The sequence below is a fragment of the Pteropus alecto genome, unplaced genomic scaffold (assembly GCF_000325575.1).
Source record: "Pteropus alecto unplaced genomic scaffold, ASM32557v1 scaffold177, whole genome shotgun sequence".
In the NCBI taxonomy this organism is placed as follows: Eukaryota; Metazoa; Chordata; class Mammalia; order Chiroptera; family Pteropodidae; genus Pteropus; species Pteropus alecto.
The window spans coordinates 3,650,482-3,657,406 of NW_006442207.1; positions in this window are offsets into that span (position 1 = coordinate 3,650,482).

Here is a 6,925-nt window from a genome sequence, read left to right on the forward strand (position 1 = left end):
AAAACCAAAAAGGGTGGGGTGCTCTGTGGGGAAGGGCTGCAGAAGTGGGGGCGTTTCACCAGGGGGGGACAGGGACACCGGGTGGACAGGGACAGTGGGTCATACTGCAGACCTGGGTTCTAGAGCCAGTGTGTGAGGGAGAGACTAATCCCTGTGAAGAACACTTTATTATATATCAGAGCCACCTGGGAAGCTTGCCCCGAAAGCTTCTGCCGAGGTCTGTTCCACCCACTCAGATTCCATCAGCCTGGGAATCTGAAGAGACTTTGAGATGCACTAGAGGGGCCTGTTACCCTCCGGTGCCTACTGGATTCCAGGTGTGGTTCTACCACATTATTCCCCCATTCAATCCTTACAACAACCTACTGAGGTAGATAGTACCACTCCCATTTTACAAATGAGAAAACTGAGGCTCAGGGAGGTGGTGTTAGGTGCCTGAAGCCTCATAGCTGGGCAGTGATGGAGCTGGGACTGCAGTACCAGGGGTAGTGCAGGGAGCTGATCACAGGAACACATCAAATCTTTCAATACTAGGCCCCGTGCTAAATGTCCGAGCAGGACCAGAGATAAGATGGACTTGCGAGCTGAGTCCACACAGCTCCTTGGGGCCCTTCTGTTCTCCTTGAGTTTAGGCGTGGTCCCAGAGCCTGGGATGGTGCCAGATCTCTGCTGGTGGTGAAGAAAAGGCAGGGGATGAGGTGGGGATGTAGGGTGGAAGGAAGTAGAGGTAGAGGAAAAGGAGGCGGCGCCCAGAAACCAGGCAGAGGGCTACAGAAACCACAGCAGGAGGTGGGAGCGAAGGGGGCAAAGCACTGGTCAGCTGGGAGGATGGGGGCTGGCGTCTGCTCAGTGTCTTCTGCCATTCTTTCTCCTCGAGCTCTTTTCTTCCTGTTTCTTCTCTTCCCTGTTAGAGGAGGGGGTTTATCTCCCCTCACAGATCCAAGGTGTGTCCTCACGGCATGTCACCTACTCCTCCTAGGATGTCAAGGAGAGCAATCACTCATTTAAGTAAAGAAAATCATCAAAATCAGATCCATCTGCACTCAAAATCTACACTAGTCTTCTTCCCACAGAGCACAGAGCCTCAGCTGGCCCGACGCCCTTCTCAGCGGCGTCCTTCCCACAGAGCTGAGATCATCCCGGACTGCCAAGAGCTGCCTGCAATTCCCCGTGGCAACAGCACTTATCAGTGTCTCATGTTTAATGCAAGGGGGCTTCTGAGGCAGAAAAGCTTTCGAGATACAGCTTAAGATACATAAACGCTGCCCTTTACAGAGCAAACAGAAGTATACATAACCAATGTGGGTTTTCCTATTTTACGATAATTGTGTTCTCATCTGTACAGATTTAAGCAAACCAGTTCTGTCAGAAGAAGGGAAAATCTATATACCAGGGTCACTGTGGCCTAGAGAGGCCTGAGTCACCTCCACTTTCTGAGACTCCCAGTAATTTTAAAATGAAGAAATGCCAATTTTAGGTTATAAAAATCGTAGTTGTTTGCAAATGCTTATCATCAGCAAGCTAATATTTTTAATAGGAGATAAATTTATTCTAGTTACAAGCTAATTACAGGATTTGTAAAAAGCAATAATTCATAGCTCACTATAGGTAACGGGATACGGATGTAAAGTTGTATTTTTAAAACTTTGTTCAATCCTATCACAATATGAGTCCTTTGGAAATAACATGTGAAGTCCAAAATCGAAATCTTTTGTGTGGCCATCTTTGGGCTAATAATATTGGTGACTGCAGAGGTTTCCCTTCTGCTAACATGGACACTCTTGCCTCTGAATAAATTCTACTGCTCTTCCCCGTCACCCGTTCTGGATAGTTTGTTTAGTATGTCAATGTCCTAGCCCGTCTTAACAGGCTCAGGTTATAAGAGCTTCAAAAATATCACACGTTTAGTCCAACAGCCTCTCTCAGGATGCTAAGTCAACACATTACTGAAGATCTCAATGTTTCAAATGGTCCTGGTGCTACTTGAAGAAACTGCTGATTCTAGGACAGTGCCAGAAAGCAAGGAAGTGCTCAAACACAAACAAAGAGAAACCCCTACATTTATGGGCGGGGTGGGGGGGAGCCATGTCCAAGCGGCACAGGAACTAACTGAAAGAGCTCCCAGCGGCCAAAGCTAGAACAGTTTGAGCAACAAAATCAACGGAGCGGTGTTGGATTATAATCCAAAGTATAAAATCAATATCTACCTGTCAATATTGATATAAATGATTGAATAAATAAATAAATGAGGGAGTACACACAAATCTTTCTTATAGATTCCTTCCTTCCTTCCTTCCTTCCTTCCAACGAATTTATGTAGGCACTCCAACTAAAGAAGATAGAGTGTAACTCTCCAATTCTTAAGTGTGGGCTACACATAGTGACTTAATTCCAAAGAGGACAGTATAAGAGGAGGTGGAGCGTAATTTTATTGTGGGCACAGAATCAAAGCAAGATAAAGTGTAACATTAAATCAGGCCAAATGTACTTGGGCATACTTATCTGAGTCCAGATGTACTGTATTTGCTCACTCAGCTGGAAGTAGCTCTAACAGTGTTCTTGGTTGATTTAATAAAATGTTACTCAATGGCAGCCTACATTCAATGAGTCGAAATGCCAGAACTTCCTGGTATAATGTAGGAAAGTAATTCAAAGACGTAGGGAGATAGGAATGTGGAGTTACATGGGGCATGAATATCCAGCTATATCTCCTGTTGGGGCCAGATGACAATCTCTTCACTAAGGTATTAAAAGGTATTAATGAGAGCATCCTCGGAAAGTTCTGTGGTAGCCATCCTCCCCAGGCTGGGGTTAATAGTGGAAGATGCTGCCATTGAGATGGGTCCAGATGGGAAAATAGAAACTATATCAGAGATTTCGGCAGAGGGGATTTAATACAGGGATTGGGTACGCCAACGTTGGAGGGGTGAATGCGGAAGACGGGCCATTATTCACTGAGGTCATCCAGAAATAATGACCCAGGAAGCAGCTACCACCAGGGCTGAGAGAACAAGGCTGGGGTGACAGACCTAGAAGCTTGGAGGAAGGGCTCTAGAAAGCTGGGGCTCAGGCCTCTGAGAGGGGGCACTGCCATGCTGCTGCTGCTCTCTCTAAGGGGTCTGCCGAGGCTGGTTCTGGGAACGCCTAAAGAACGCAGAGGCTGAAACCAGCTGCTGAGGTAGTATGTCAGGAACGGCGAGCAAATCCAAAGAAAGTTCTTTCTCCCTTCTGCCCACTTCCCTTTCCCCTCCAGAAACTCTTCTTGACAAAACCTAGTGGAAAGCCAGCTGGTAAAGGAGAAATCTAGTTTGTGGAATCCTAGCCCCGTATGATAAAGGATATAGAAGAGCGGATTTGGAACTGAAGGACAAGAGCTTAATAAGCTGCACAGAACTTGCCTTATCCCCTCTACTTTTAAAGCAGACCTCTCGAAGATAGCCACGTTCTTGAACTCTCTCCTCGTCATAGCCAGGCGGGGTTTTAGTAAATATCATTTGAGCATCATGGATGGTGTTACTATAATTCTGTGACAATACAGTCCATTTTGAGCCTCAGACCTCAACATTTATGAACACAGCACCCAATTCATACTGTTTTACGTGTCTAGCTAGAAAATTTTTTTTCACTCCAAGCAGGATCATTTTGCAAAGTTGTATCAGGAGAGCAGAGCCTTGCCTTTTGCATACGTGAAGTAGCCCCTTGGTGTCAGTGGTCTGAGGAATAGACCACTGAAAGCAGCTTAACTACGGTAAAATAAGTTTTTTGAAAAAATCATCGTAACAGGCAGGGATCAGCTTCCACAGTGATATGGGGATTTCTGAAGAGTTTGCAGATAAAAAATATAATACAGGGACTAACAGACTTGCAAGGGCTTTCTAAAAATAACTCAGGACCCAGTAGAAAAGCTCAGCATTTACATCTCACCAATATCCTTCTTAACCCAAAAAAGCTGAGAGGGAGGATTTCAGTCCTAAGAGTTAATGGTATTAGTTGAGTGATTGATCACACAGCTCACTAGAGGAAGGGCCGAAATACAATAGTCTTGTATCAGCAAGTATAGCAGTGGCAAGCCATGTAATGAGGACAAAGAACTTTTTTTAATGGTGTTGATATTGAAATGCTCAGCCCAGAATTATCTATGTCAAATTAATTACACTTCCCTAGTCTTTGTATTTCTACTGAAATAAAAATGATAATAAATGAGCAACATTATTTGGCAAGATACATATCAGCTTTTTCTTCGAAATACTCAGAACTTAATGAATATCAATTATATGCTATGCATGAAAAGACTCCAATCATTAAGAACTGTGCTAAATTATTTTTATTTCAATGTCAAATTCCAAAAAAAAACCACCCAGAAATTGCTATGCACATTTACATTTACAACCTTTATTATTTTCAGAATGTGGCTTTGAAGCCAAATTTTAATGAGTCATGTGCTCTTGCCAACAGTATTATTCTCAGGGAAAGGTTTACTTGAAGCTACATCACATTGGATCATTTTAATAAAAATGCAGGTCTTTATAAAATGGAACCTGTTTATGTCAAGGAGTCCAAAGTACATAGACATTCATATCCTAAAAGTAGACGTTTTCTTCTCAACTCTCATTTCTGTGGGAGCCCTGCACCAAGGCAACATAAGGCGGTCCATTTTCTAATCATTTCTAAAACAGGATAGAAATAAGGATCATAGGACATTCAAGTAATCGAAGCAGAATCATAAAATGCTGTGACTTGCTACAGTGCTGATAAGAACAACAGAATAAAGAGATTTAAGAAGGAAGGCACATTTTAAACATGGAAGAATAATGTTTAAGGAATGGCTAATTTGTTTTCCTCTAGAAATCTGCAGCCCACAGTTCTCTTGGGAAGTCTAATCAATTAAAATCCTACATGCTATTCCACTTGTGAGTGGAACGAGGAATACATTTCTCGTGTTATTACATAAATGAATCTCATCTTCAGGGCTTTGAAATATAACTTTATCCAGGCTATAGTGAATGTGTGCGCCATCTCATCTTTCTGCATTACAGCAAAATTGATTTTACGATTCCTTCCTCATAAATTTCAGGCCCGAGGCAGTAACAGACGTGGAGATGCTTTCGCTTTGTCTTCCCTAGTCTCACAGGCTGAGCATGTCACTTGCTCTTTTTTTTTTTTTCCTGAACACATCTAGCGCTCTGAGCTTCCAGTTCTAGACCTAAAAATGTGTTTTGAAAAAAGAATGGTGTGCTAGGCCCAGGATATATTCTTGACTTGTTTGGATCCTCTAAACTGAATATTATCACTGAAGAAAACATATCCTTAGAATTAAACATTTCGTTCAGAATAGAATGATCATCATGCAACTGAATGCACGTAACACGGGTACCATTATGAAACCAACAGCTACAAAACTCAAAGGATGCCTTCTTCTTACTCCTCAGCCTCACCTCCTCAAACGAGAGCAATGTAACCCATGGCACTGTTGGAATTTCTGACAGTCCTACTAGGTCCTAACTTATGAGTCAGGATTCGGTTATTCGGTCAAGAGAATTATTACCTTAATAATCCCCTTGATGTACGGACTAGTCTAACTAGAAGGAAGAGTAAGGTCATCATACAAAACTATAAAGCACGCTGAATTACTTTTAATTCCTGATTCACCCTTGGGAGATCAGGCAAGTCTGTGAGATTACCTCAAGAAGACTGAGGGTAGGAAGGGAAACAGAAGTCAGGTCGCTTCATCTAACTCCCCGGCAGGTGCGACCCCCTAGCCTTATCCTAGGCTTAAATTTGGGGAATGGATGGGAGCTATGGGATGCGAACCCAGCAGAGGTTTATACATTCCATCTCTCCACACATATCCAGCAAGTGACTTCTGCATTTCCTCTCCAGCCTCCATCAACCCGGGTCGGCTCTCTCTTAATTGCATATGCAGCCACCTTGTGCCCAACCCAGGTGAGAATAAAAAATGTGGTCAAGGGAGGACTGAGTTAAAGCAAGAAGAAAGGTTTGGTTCTACAAATACTTTTTTCTAAAACAAATCTTTCCCCTAATGTTCAAGTCACTTTTTAAGCCTACTTAAATCTTTTGTTTTTAACATTGCAGTTGACTTTTTTGCCTTCTCTCTATAAATATGGTTCTAGAAAGAGACAATTTAAATCAGAATAGTTAACTGTTATTCATCAACTGAAAAAATATGGGCCTAAAAGCACAATTGTTTGGGCTGGTGCATTATACCAATCTCAGCACGGAAGTGAAAGGGAACAGTTACCATGGTAAATATAATAGGATATAGTTCTCCATTTCAAAAAAAAATCCTGCTGAGCTGAATTATGGTTATGACCTCTCAGGATATCTGGCGTATCTATACCCACCAGCAACAATATAATTTTGTCAAGGCTTGAGTTGTGATATTCCCTGTAGATGATCTGCTACACTGCTTCCTTCTCCCTGTACTCATACTTCTTGGGTGCTGTTTCTCTTCAGTGTTCACCAATGTATATTGTATTTGTGTAAGCACTCTGAATCCTCCGAGACTGAATTCCTGAGGGAAGAAATTGCTTCTTCTTTTCCTAGTACCTTAAAACCTGGCTCACAGAAAGTTCTCAAAAAATGTTTGCTGAATAAACCAAATTATCATTTCATTTTGGTTTGAGGTGACATGTGTCATATTTCTGATACATCTTTAGAAATGCTATTATAACACAAAAATCTCTAATGCACAAAACAGTCAAACCATAAGAGTAGTGAGTGTACATGAATCAGGCCTAGATGAATCTGCCTGATGTAGTTAACCAGCCTCCTTCGAGCTAGGCCTATACGTGACAATCTTTAATTGGTTTAAGACCAACTAAAACCTATTCCGTTTCTTTCATGGATCATTCAGCATCAAAATGTCATGTACTGTTTTACTTGATTTTTTTTTTCTTTTGAGAAA